The sequence below is a fragment of the Acyrthosiphon pisum genome, chromosome X (genome assembly GCF_005508785.2).
Source record: "Acyrthosiphon pisum isolate AL4f chromosome X, pea_aphid_22Mar2018_4r6ur, whole genome shotgun sequence".
Classification (NCBI taxonomy): Eukaryota; Metazoa; Arthropoda; class Insecta; order Hemiptera; family Aphididae; genus Acyrthosiphon; species Acyrthosiphon pisum.
In genome coordinates, this window is record NC_042493.1 from 112408121 (window position 1) to 112422303 (window position 14183).

Sequence of the window (14183 nt, forward strand, 5' to 3'; positions counted from 1 at the left end):
TCATGATATAGGTTATATAATATTAATCTTAAACTCGATAAAATGCAAGTCCCTGCAACACATAGCAGTAGTAAAGTTATATTCGCAAAATAATTGATATTAATCGTTGCAAGCAAAAATGTTTGAGGTATGATTACAACTTAAGATGAATTTTTATTTTATAAAAAAATGTAAATAACTGTCAGTAGTTTGTTTTAATAATATATAATTATAATTATTATGCAGCTTAAATGTTATGTGTCGTGTATTGATCAGCTTTTAATAAGTCAATTTATATATCCTAGGATGTACACAACGTGTTTAGTAAAAGCCCGAATAAAATTTAGAATTTCAGCATTTACTAAGTACAAACAGTAAAACCTAGCATTAAATAGTAAAACATAGGTTTACCTAGTGATCGGGCATTTACGGTAACATATATATACCTATATATCCTACTACACGACATTTATAATTTTTTCTAAGCTATAGTGTGACGATTATATTATAATATACTTCAGTACTAAGTACCTCACGTAAAATAAATCCCAACATAAACCCTCCGTGTATAAAAAAAAAACATTAATTATAAAAAAAATAAAACAGCTCTAAAAGTTGTGATATCATTTTATAGCTAAGTCTTTGAACTAATAGATATCATTTACGTTAAATAATGGTCTGCTAAATTTGCATGGCGACTTTAAAATACTTTATTATTAATACACTACCTATTTCAATGATAGTAGACAGTTATATTATTATGCAGTATGTACTATTGTATTCGTTATGCTACGGTATTTTAGTTTTACAATGTTTATTTTTTAATTTTTTTATCCTGTATGCAAAATTTCTACCAGAAGGATTGCTTCAATTTGAACATATACCGAGTATAATATCTTTTATAAAATAGATAGAGATGGTGCTTTAGACAGGTCGTTAATTAATTTTAGATTTTCTCAATAGTTATTTGATGCCACAGGAAAAACCACCGACAAATTACAAAAAACCGCTAAAACCGGGATTTTAATTTCTAACGCTTTGTTTATCACCAAAGTAACGAATAAAAATTAATAATATTACAATATTAGCTGAACTTACTGGCTATAATAAATAATAACATTATTAAATTCCAGACTGACAAACTGTCTCTGCTCAGAAACGTTTTTCTAATAGAATGATTGTATATCATTGAAATCAAGTTCAATAAAAATCCATTATACATTGACCCACTAGTAACCTATTATACAGCAGAGCTATATCCACTTACCCTCTTTAAATTTTATATTTAAGTCGCCAAGCTAAGGTCAATAAGTTAGAAGACCATTTTAACATAAATGATATCTATATAATTCAAAGACTTTTCGATAAAATTCTATCACAACTTTTAAAAGCCGTTTTTTTTATCGGTATCTACTTAGCTGTTTTTTACACGCAGTGTTTTTCTTCGAATTTCACTCATTGTTCGTTGATTCCTTCTTATTTGAGAGTCCTTTATATGTGACTGTAAATAAACAATGACGTGCTTTATGATAGAATATTATTAAATAATATTTTTTTTTTCAAACACTTACGTAAATTTACTATGGTAGTTACAGAATATGAATTTTAATTTGGTCGTTAAATACAAACCTAATAATATATATTTATATATTTATATATTATACACGTTTGTATAATTAATAATATAATTAATAATATAATTATTGTTCCTTTTAATATTCGTATTGTTTATTTCATATTACTAATTGCCGCAGCCATTGGCGGATTGGCTAAACATTTAGTCCCAGGAAATTACAGCGTGATAGGTCTACCCAATATATTAAAATAATAATAACAATATTATATTTTACGATATTTTCGTTGCATGGGTACGAAAAAAAATGACCTAACCTAACCTAACATTTTTGGTTGTAACTTTTAAGCCTTCCAACCGATCTACTTGTAAGTTCCCTCGTACGCATCTGCACAATATTTCCGATCGATTGATATACGCCTTATAATATGACCCTATATGACATCAACCGTTTGTCCTGTATAGTGGGCCGAATTTAAGGGAGGTCAACAGTGGCCAATTTTCGATACATTAAAGGTGCGGCCACGATATAAATAATATTTTTTTTTTGAAAAGAATTTGTTTGAGTATTTACTTGGACTGTTTGCTTTGCATGACTAGGTATGATACGGCCATATTATGGTGTTATATTTTACTGATTTTATCAATCAATGATAACTATTCGTTTTGTGTTTTTTATAGCTGACAATTGTATTGTATGTCGTTAAACATTTTTACAATAATTAAAATAATGTATCATCATTATCAGTGTTTTTGAAAAAATTTTCATAAATAAAGAATTATAATTAAACAAATAAAAAAGATTCATTTTTTTCTTGGAGGGGGGGGGAAATATTGTCGACCCAGACGCAAAAAGTTTAAATACTGCTCTGCAGTTGTTGAGCGGGTCGAAGAATTAGCAAAAATCAGCACAGTTTTTCGATGTTACAACTCTGCCACCTGTTAATATAATATTACGTTAATGGCTACTACCTTTTTTATTTACGTGGCTTCGTTTCACTATCGTCACGCTGGATATACATATTATATGTACACGTTTACGCATATTATAATATTATTGCATTTGTATACTTTAATAATCACCATAGTATATTATCTACTATTAGTATAATATATTTACTCACATCTTTTGTACACGGTGAAATACATTTTTCAAAAACAAAGAAAAAAGGCTTGGAAACAGAAAAGACTTTGTTACATTATTTAATTATACAAGTAACGTTTTAAAATCTTATATAGGTATTTATTTTTAACACTCCGTCTGGCCAAAAAGAGGGGTGGAATTTTACTAGTGTCCCGGGGTCGATAAATTCTAAATACAGCCCTGAGTATTTAGCAGTCACCCACGGGAGGAGCCCACCGTCTATATTTACGCGACAAACGTGATATGAATGATTTTAGATTCTGAGCGGAGCTAAAAATGTATTGATTTAACAATAATGTTTTTTTTTTACTATTTTTTTTGTCTCTGTCATCCCCTTTTAGGGCAGTAAAAGTGCTTGGAATTTCTTCAACAGTATCTTTTCTGATAGGAAAGTGCATCTTGTTGGTTTAATAAAAGGTTCCTATTATATTGTTTCAAACGCAGATGAAAAAAAATTAAAAATCCAGTCACAATTATTTTTTATAAGCAACTAAATTTCATACATTGACAAAATACGTAAAAATGACGAAAATTTGCAAATTATTTTGAGTCAGATATTCATGAAATTTTTTTTTTTAAATCTAAGATTAGAAAATGTAATACAAGATTCCTCATAAGTTTGTCTACCTTTTTCAAAGAAAAATGTCTGCAAGCAAGTCAAATTAAATTATTATGAGCGTTTGAAATTCATATTTTTAGAACATTTGATATTATGTTACGAATTTCTTGTTTTGTTGTAATTTGAACAAGAATGACTGTAGATACTTAAAAATTTCACTGAATGTTTACATTAGCATTCTGTATACACGATAAAATTTTGAAAATAATTTGACTCTTTTTGAGGTGTTTCCGGATATTGTCAGTTTTCATTTTTTTAGTTTTTTTTTCTATAAATATCAATAAAGTTTTATCTGTTGGGCCAAAAAGTGTAAAAATTGAATACAAGGTTCCTGATAATATTATATTGTTACAATAGCAGTTACAAATATTAAAAATACATAAGCACAGTTTATTTTTATAGTCATTTTAAGTTCAAATTTGGACGAAATTACATATTAAAAAATCCTAGAATAACTATTTAGTTATTTTGTTGAGATTGTATAATATTATTCATGGGTATACTCGAAACTTCTAAAGTATACTATTATATATCTATGATAGTATCACGGTGTGTTGGTGATGTATAACGCGTTATAGGTATCTAATATATATTGTGATATGATTAATTTGAAATTTATTATAGGTCAATTTTTTTTTAATATCATAGACAATATAATATTGTGTCTTATACCTAGACTGACATACCGTCTCCGTTCAGAATCGTTTTTCTTATACAATGATATTAATCATTGAATTTAAATGTAATACCATCCATTATACAGTGAACCACTTGTAACCTACTGTACAGCAGAGCGACATCCAGACATCGTCTTTTTTTTTAATCTAATATATCGTGCAAGATAGTGCACACGCTAGCAAAACCTGTGATGTTTTAGAGACCTGTCTCCGTTATCGACCTGCAGCCAGTGCAATACTTGGCAAAATTAAAGTGGGGGGACTCTGTTTACTTTACTCCTCATCACTTGTTAAACGGTATTGAGCCGTTATATAAAACATAATATACGTCTGTTGATTGAGTGTAGGTTCCTATTATATTTATTATAGTTATAAATCACAATAAATTCAAAAGGATAATGAAACTGATTATATTATTAGTTAAGTATAAGAATTAGTTAATATTAACTAATTTATAGATCTGCGTTCATTAAACAATCCAAAAATCAAATCATGATGGTAATTAGTATCTTGCGCATTTTGATAAAAATTCTGAATGATGAAGCGTCCCATGCGTTCCCCTTAAAAATAATAGTAGGGGTGCGCTAAATTTAATGAAAAATTATTTGGGGTACTCCGTCTCCCTGCGTACACCCATCAAGTCGAGCACTACCTGTAGAAAGGTTGGTGTTTACGTCCTATTGTTTTGCTATATTGTAGCAGACTACATATTATTATCATTATGATTAGTATTATTGTATCTCGCGCATCTATCTAATATTCTTCGGTCGGCGCCAAAACTTGTATCGCGTAAATCTCAAATAACAAAAAGTCTATTCTATAACACTATGGCGGCGGCGGTGGTTTTATGATAACGACAATAAGTTATAATATATATTATTAACTGAGTGTGTGCACTATAGCTGATGACATCTCCGATATAGCTGCGCGCAGTGCTTTTACATGTTTGTAGTATTTTGGCGATTTCATTAGGTTAGGTAGGGTTCAAAAAATGATCAAAATCAAATATTGTTTAGGTTTATTCACGACGAGTACATTAGACGAGACATCGGTTACCATATATAAATAATTGCATTTAGATTTTAGCTGATTATATATAGTTTATATTGCAGTTCATCTACAGTATATGAATTTTTTTTATACCCATGACATAATAACGGGCATTATAATGCCATTTTATAATATTTTAATAATTCGTTACTACACTGAAATAATTATTGTTTTACCAATATAATATGACTCCCCTTGTATTTCGTTTAGTGACAATATTTATATCGTTTTTTAACATACTGGATTTTAATTAATAGGTAATACCTAGGTACATAGTATATGCCTACCTAATTGTTGGCGCATATCATCTTGATCCTAGGTTTTACATAACCTAGAAAAGAAACTACCTAAGGAATTCAAATAGTTCAAAGTTTCAAAATTAAAATCGGGCTTTTGATACTTTTGATAATTGTTTATCCACTTTTTGGGACTTTCGTGTTTTTATTTTTTTGATTGCAAAATATAGTGACATGTGACTGTGCTTATGTATGTTACCAGTAACCAAAAATCTTAGCCAAAGTTAATCTTACATAAAACGTTTGTGGAACTCACGCACACTAATAATCAGTAACTGCACACACATCTGCACTCACGATTGATATAGAATATTTCCTAAAACTAACCCTTTAAAAATGGTTTTCTTTCAACAGCCTTAAATCAATAACTCATAATGTAATATACTCCATATAGGCTATTAACAATAATGGTATATATAATAATTATATAGTTCTTATTAATTATTATTAATTATTAGTTACTATAATTATTATAGCATAAGAATTTTAATCTTTACGCCTATACGTAGATGTTTATAAGAAAATATTGGTAATAATAATTATAAAATGTGAAAAATAAATGATAAACATATTTTTATCATTTTTCCGTACCCCACGGAGCAGCCACTTGCATTATTAGGGAGGCCCCAAAAAATCGGGGACCCCAAAGTTTTACCCGCTAGATGCGCCACTGCATTTAGGTAGGTATAACCGATATACTATGTACCTATAATATTGTAATAATATATTCGTTTTTATAAAACGTGTAATTATGTATTTACTGGTTAGGGTGAATAATTATGAAATATTGTGCAGCTAATGTCTTATGTTAAGCTATAATAATCCGTTACACAGACAATATAACATTAAAAAAAAAAAAAATTTGAATGTTTAAGTAGATTCTTATTGTTATATAAATTATAATAATATACTGTAGTTTGTGAAAGTGTTTTTTCTTTCTAAAACACATTTCATTCTTATCGACTATTAATACTTTACGTGTATAATAATATGATTATTATTGGCGTGGTTGTACTGAGTGCTGATATCATAATATAATCGTATTTTTTTTTTAGATTATTCGACTGTTCCGTTTTTGCTGACCACACCTACGGCAAGGTAAATTTCAGAAAACGACGTGAGCTGCAAAAAAGTCTAAATCGTATTGTGATAGATAACCACCGTCAACACAACAGGTAAGGAGTAAATGGATTTGATTTTTTTTGGTTCTTGATGTTTGTTAAAATTTTCGAATTACAGTAGAACCTCGATTATCCGTGTTTGCAATTAACCGTGCTCACTCTAAAAAAACACACCGAAAATTTAAAAATAAGTATGGACTGTAGATATATACGTAGTTATAATCGAACATTTTATACTACATAATACTCGATATCGACAATCGTATTAATGACATTTTTGACGATAATAATATGAAGATAAGCAATATTGTACATCGATTATTATACTGGCTTAAGAAAAATTAGAAGTGAAGTTAGGAAAATTATTTCAAACCAAAAAAAACAAAGACTTATAACTTCATATTTTAAGCGCTAATAACTTGTTGTATGCTGCAATATTATGGATGTATGTATGTATAACATTATTGTATGTATACGTCTTCTTATGTATATTTCTAATTATAATTGAATCAAAATGTTTAAAATTTCATTATTATAAAATTATACCTATGTATTTCTAATTATAATTAAATAAAAAATGTAATTATTATAAAAAGTCTCGATTAACCGTGATTTTCATTTATCCGTGTGACCCCTCCCCATCATTACCCCGGATAATCGAGGTTCCACTGTATTTTATTTATTTTTTATTGCTGCTTAACGATTGTTGTGCCGGTTTTTAACGAAAAGCGTTTAATTAATAACTGTTATAACCTAACCTAACCAATTATTATTGATTGTATACTGCTGCGGTTACGCGGTTCCCATTAGTAATAATAAAAAACTCGCGTGAAAACAATAATTATTTTATTTACTCCCTAATAATAATATAATATAACAATTATTATTACTGCGGTGGACAATATATTAATATGTTATTTCGGAGTTCACTTTCCTTGTTGAGTATTAGGTACATACTCGTATATTGCTGTCTGAAATTAATATGCTCTTGAATCGGGATTTGATAATTATTGATGCGGTAAGTACTGGTGACTATTTCTGGGGGGGGGGGGGGGGGGGGGTGGCTGGCTGAAACGATAAGGTAGACACGCCGATATAAGGTTGAAGAGGCTGTCAGCGCACTATTTGTTTTCTCTCTCTGGCTCACACGCAACATAGACAAAATGCATTTACGCAAAATATTTCTATGTGTTTAAGTAATCTTAGAGTAAACTCACCCATGACAAAAAATATAGAGAATAATACTTTTGAGGTGTCATTCCCTCAAAAGTATTATTTTCTATTTTTTTTTGTTATAGGTGACTTTACTCTAAGATTACTTAAACGAATAGAAAAAATGATTTTGCTTAAATGCGTTTTGTCTATGTTGCGCGTGGGCCAGAGAGGGAAAACGAATAGTGCGCTGACATCCTCTTAAACACTGCAAATTATTTGAGGGTAATATTTATATAATATATAAAATTATAAAATATACGGGACACACATTTTTTTTTATATTATTAGGGTTGATTAATTAGCATTCCAATGAAATAAAATATTGTCAATTTGTATAGCTCCTTAAAATTCAAAACAATAATATAAACACGGCTCTTTCTTTCATTATGTATGCAAATCATTTCGGTGTACAAAACTAAGTAGGCTTAAAAACAAAAATTGGATGGATTAACATATTAACGATATGATATAAACCAAGCCTCTTAATTTTAAAGTTTTATACTTTTGATATTTTATTTATAGATTTATGACATTTGTGTATCAAGAAATTTGATATGAGATAATATAATTAATTGATTTGTGTGTGTTAAAAATATTCAAATACAGGACAATATGTTGGTAATTAAAACGGGACGCGAGACAGATTTGTTGTATATGTGACTGGCGGCATCTGGTACGTGATTTAGTGCATAAGTGCACCATATTTAAGTTTTATAATAGCCGAAAAATTTCAACTGGAGAATAACGATTGTTCTATACACGAAATAGTAGTTTTTATTTAGGTAGTCCCGATGTTGATTTCAATTAAATATTAATAAAATAATATTATGACCTAATTAATATAATACAGCTTACGTTTATTTTCTTCCTTAATTATCGTGGTTCTTTCTTTTAAGTCAAATCATTCATCCTAACCTTATTAAGATTTCTTATATTTTTCTGATAACTTTTATTGCAACACTTTTAAACTGTGCATATCGAATAGGCGCAACTAGGGGGGAGGGCATGGGTAGGCTTAGCCCATCGGGTTTTGTCTGTAGCCCACCCAGTTTTTGAATGTAATTCCCGAATCCGATATATAAATAGTTGTTCTAACAAAATACTCTTCTATTGAACTATTTCTGAACGAACTATTTTTCAGTTTATTTTTAAGTCTAAATAAAAGTTTTATCAGAAAATCTATCTAAGTTTAAATTTTTTTTGAAAATTTAATTTTTTAACAAAAGATATTCACATTTAATTATTTTTTTGACAGTTGCATTTTCTAATGAACAATATTTATTCTAAAATTACGTATAGTTTATAATAAATTGCCTTTTATACAAATTACATTTCAAGTTATATATTTTGATTTTAATATAATATTTTTTTCAATGTAATGATTCTCTGATAATTTGTGTTTAACATATTATTATCATTATTATTATTGTTGTAACTCACGCGTCCACAGAAAATTATTTTCTTCTTTCGGTGCCAAAACTTGTATCGCGTAAATCTCAAAAACAACAAAAATTCCATCTTATAACACTGTGGCGCAGCAGCAGAATAATAATAACATATTAATTGAGCGTGTGCCCTATAGTTGATGACATCTCCGATATAGCTGAACGTAGTGCTTATACATGTTTATAATAGTTTCACGTTTTTAGATTAGGCTTGAAAAACGATCGAAATCACATATTGTGTATGTAGGTACAGACAAGAAAGGTACATTAGACGAGACAGTAGACACCTATATAAATATGTTTTTCGTTGATTATATACCTATAGTTTATTCTTCAGTTCCTCTACGGTATACGAATTTTTTTTTTTATTCAAGTGACATTATACTGCCATTTTATCATTTCAATAATGTGCTACTACACTAAAATAATATATCGTCTTAGGCTTACCAATGTAATTTGACTCCTCCTTGAACTTCGTTTAGTGATAATATTGATATCGTCTTTGGCACATTGTCTGTTTTCATTTTCTTTAGTTTTTTATTCTATAAATATCAATACAATTTTATTTGTTGGTTAAAAAAGCTTGAAAATTGAATGCAATGCTCCTAATAAATTGTTACTAGAGTAATTGAAAAATGTTAAAAATACATAAGCACACATTTTTATTTCACAAAATGTATCAAATTTCAAATTTAATAATTAATTTTTAGTTAAAAATGTATAAGATGATCAACTTCTATAGCTAGTTATTGAAAATTTAGAACAAGATTCCACGTGAATAGGTTTTATATAAATTACTTTATTCACAACAATATCATCAAATATACTTAGTAATATCATAGGCTTACTGACCGTTTTCGCTCAGAATCGTTTTTCTTATACAATGATATTATAAGGAAAAACGGGAATTTTTACGCATAATCTGTTTTTGAGAAAATAGATTTTGATTGTTGGTGCAACTCTAAAACAATTTTTTTTTAGTTTTTTTTTCTGTAACTGTCAATAAAATTTTAAAAAGGCGTCAAAATATGTAATACAAGGCTCCGGATATATTGTTACAATAGCAGTTGAAAAATTTTGAAAATACATGTATAATCTGTTAAAGTTCGAAATTTGACAAAATGTATCAAATTTAAAATTTAATAATTATTTCGTAGTTAAAATTTTAACCGGTCCGAGATTGATCGGACCAGTGACAATAATTTGCAAACTCGTTTTCAAAATTTGCAAATCACTCGCTGCCTCGCAATTTCTGTTTTAGTGTGGGGGTGAGAGAAATTTTTTATAGATTTTTTTAATAACTTTAGTAACTTCCATTTTAATGCGAGGGGAGGCAACCCTACCGGCGCTTCGTTAACTCTTTTTTCAGAATTGGCAAATAATTCGCTACTCCGCCACTTCCGTTTTAGAGTTAGAGGATAACCTGCACATCGTTAGGTGACAGACAGAGAACGAAATTTATGATTGAATTTGTTTAAACATAATTGTAACGATTTATCTACCTAGGTTCCGAAAAAATCTTTTATAAAGCAAGTATGATTTATAGTAGGTAAATTGTAATTAAATATTAAAATATATATACCTACCTAATGGTCTTTATTTTAAGTTTAATTAATATATAAAGTACAACGTGATTATTTGACTAATTATTAATGTTAAATAACGAATTAAACTGTTTATAAATTTATAATATTAAGTGTGAGATTGGCTAATCCATTTTTTGTATTTACCTACTACTATTTACCTGACGTTTTTGTGGCTTCTGATATTATTTTATTACAACGATTTTATATATTTTTGAGATTCGACTTTATAATTCGATTATAAAATGAAATACTCGTAGACCGTATAAGTTATTTTTTAATATATTAACACCTTATAAACAAGCACGTAGATAAGGGGGGGGGGCAGAGTGTGCCTGACCCACCCTATTATTATACGGTGGCTTTTATTTTTTATGAAATTTTTAATATTGTTTAAATATTACACAAATAAAACCAAATATTTCGGGTTTTAATTAAAATCTAATATAAGTTACGTAACTAAATTCAATCCATGTCCATTTCTGGAATAAAATATGTATATTGTATTACCTACATTTAAATTCTGTTGCTACCAAGAATTGGTGATAATTTATTTTTATAAGTCATAATATCGTCAACGATTGATTAGGAAAGAATTGCTATTTAAAGACCAATACTGGTACCATACTAGTATACTAGCATGTCATACTATTCTTATCTTATCTAGACAGTGACTGTTGTATACTTGTATGCCTATTTTTAAGGTACTTTTGAGTAAGGGAATTGTCATTATATTGATTCATATAGAATTATATTATTATTATGGTCGTCAACTCGTCTGTCGAACACTCACATTCACAATGAAAGAAAAATACCAGTCATTTTAACAAAAATATAGATTAAATTAATAATAGCATTGTTAATATTCAGTCAACAATATGCTAATTGATACTGAGATGAAAAATTTGTTAAAATAAGAATTAACAAAATATTTGATTTAATATTTATTTGTTTAGTTTAACTAAAATTTCATCTTAGTATCAATAATATATTTGATCGACATTTTGTTAAAATAACTCAGAGTTTTGTTAATTTTATCAAAATGGTTATTATAGAACTTAACTAAAATATAATAAAATTAGTTTAATAATATTAAATAATTGAACCAATAGAATATTTATGATTTTAAAAAAGTAAGTATAATCAATTTGATAAACAATTAAGTAATTTTGTAATTTTATATTATTGGATTAAAAATGAAATAAATTGCATATTTATTTAAATTTGTATTTCATAGGTACATAAATTCAATAAAATACCTGTATAGTCTTAAGATATTCTATTTACTCACAAGTATGTATAAACACAAATTATATAATATAATCCAGAACCCGCTAACATATAAACATACAATATTTCTGCTATAGTGAAAAAATAACCAAGTATATTATTCTATTCTTTTGTAATTAATATGTTTATTAATAATTTACAAAGTCAAATTTATTTATAAAAATAATATTAGGTACATAAATATATTACATAAATATAACAAAATAAGTACCTATATATGATTTTGAAAAACAATTAGGTTGGTATCTAAATAAACATTATTAGGTATTGTGTTATAGCATTATCATATACAAACAAACACCATTCAAATTATAAATTATAAAATATAATAATATGTAACTACATTAAAAAATAAAAAATAAAATAAATGTAAATAAGTACTTATATAAAAATCATTTTTGAAAATTATAATTTATAAATATTTTTAGATTCTGAGTGAAACAATGAATGTATTGATTTTACAATGATGTGTGTTTTTTTTTAATATTAATTTTTTTATTAATTTTTAATTTTTTTTTCTGTCTGTCATCACCATTTAGGACAGTAAAAGTGCTTGGATTTTCTTCAACAGTATATTTTCTGATAGGAAAATGAATCTAGTTGGTACTTCGGGTGGTCAAAAGTTAAAATTTCCCAGTAGTTTTCAAAAGTGACGTGAAAAACAAAAGAAAAATTAAGGAAAAACAGGAATTTTTACGCAAAATCTGTTTTCGAGAAAATCGATTTTGGTCTCTAGTGTAATTCTAAAACAAATTACCGTAGGTACATAAAATTTCGACGGAATGTTTATATTAGCATCTTCTATACACCATAACATTTTCCAAATATTTTGATTTATTTTGAGCTCTTTACGGACATTTTCAGTTTCCATTTTTTTTAGTTTTTTTTTTTTATAAATATCAACAAAATTGTGTTTGTAGGTTAAAAAAGGTTGACAATTTAATAGAGGGTTCCTATTATATTGTTTCAAAGGCAGATGAAAAAAATTAAAAATCGATAAGCACAATTTTTTTTTTTATGAGTATAATTATTTTTTAGTTAAAAATTTATAAAATATTCAACTTTTATACCCAGTGGCTGCTATCTTATACTCAAGGTGTATCCGTCGATACACCTCATAGTTGGGTGGGTGGTCATGGACCACGGTGTGTATAGTGGGTAATGACTAATGACCCTAAATGAATAAAAACAATATATTTAATAAACCAACCGGCGGCAATAAGTTTAATATAGTTAAATACGAATAAAAATTCTAGTTAAAAAAAAACGTTATTCAAAAACCATTAACCGGTAGGTACTTGACATTTTCATGTAATTGATGTTTCATTTTTCATTTTCTATACATTATAACGTTTTAAAAATACATTGACTCGTATAGAGGTATTTATAGACATTTAAAATATTAAATTTTTTAGTGTTTTATTATAAAAATTTTAATAAAAATGTATTCGTTGTGTGAAAAAGCTTGAAAATTTATCACAAGGTTCCTTATAGCTTGTTAAAATAGCAGTTGATAAATATTAAAAATCCATAATCACGTTTTTTTTATAAGTATTTATATAGTTCAAATTTTTACAACATTTATCAAAATCTTGAAAACTTTCAAATTGATTGTAGATACTTAGTTGAAAAATGTTAAAATTGTATAGCTGTAGGAATTAAAAATATGAAACAAGGATTCTCATAATTAGTTCATACTATAACTAAAAAATATAAAAATAAAAACTCGATTATTTTTTACAGACATTTTATGTTTAGAAGAAATTAGGTACATTTTAAAACCGAAAAGAACGATTTTCTTCGGGGGTAGATGCAGGGCTTAAATAAAAAATAATAATACCGTTTACCGTTATATGGATATTAAACGTTTTTTTTTTTTTTTTTTATTTTTTATTAAAATAGAATATTTACAATCTGTAATATTTATATACATACAATAAGTAAATTTGATAATATAATAAGAAACAACAACATGAATGGCGTGAGGAGGGAGGCCCACCAGTGTGGGTACCCTCTAACTTGGGGGATAGAGTTTTATTTTATTTTGTTAATTTTTTTTTTTTTTTTTTTTTTTTTTTTATTCGATTAGTGCGGGTCGGGATTTAGGAGATCACGACACCAGTGTCTTTTTAATCGACGTGGGGGGTTATTGGGTATGAATTCACTGGCCAAGTTGGAAATCAATGGATTT

At 27.6% G+C, this 14183-nt stretch overlaps 1 pseudogene; it reads left to right on the forward strand.

The window, feature by feature from the left end:
- Positions 1 to 14183, forward strand: part of LOC103310667 — a 33277-nt pseudogene that overhangs the window by 17106 nt on the left and 1988 nt on the right.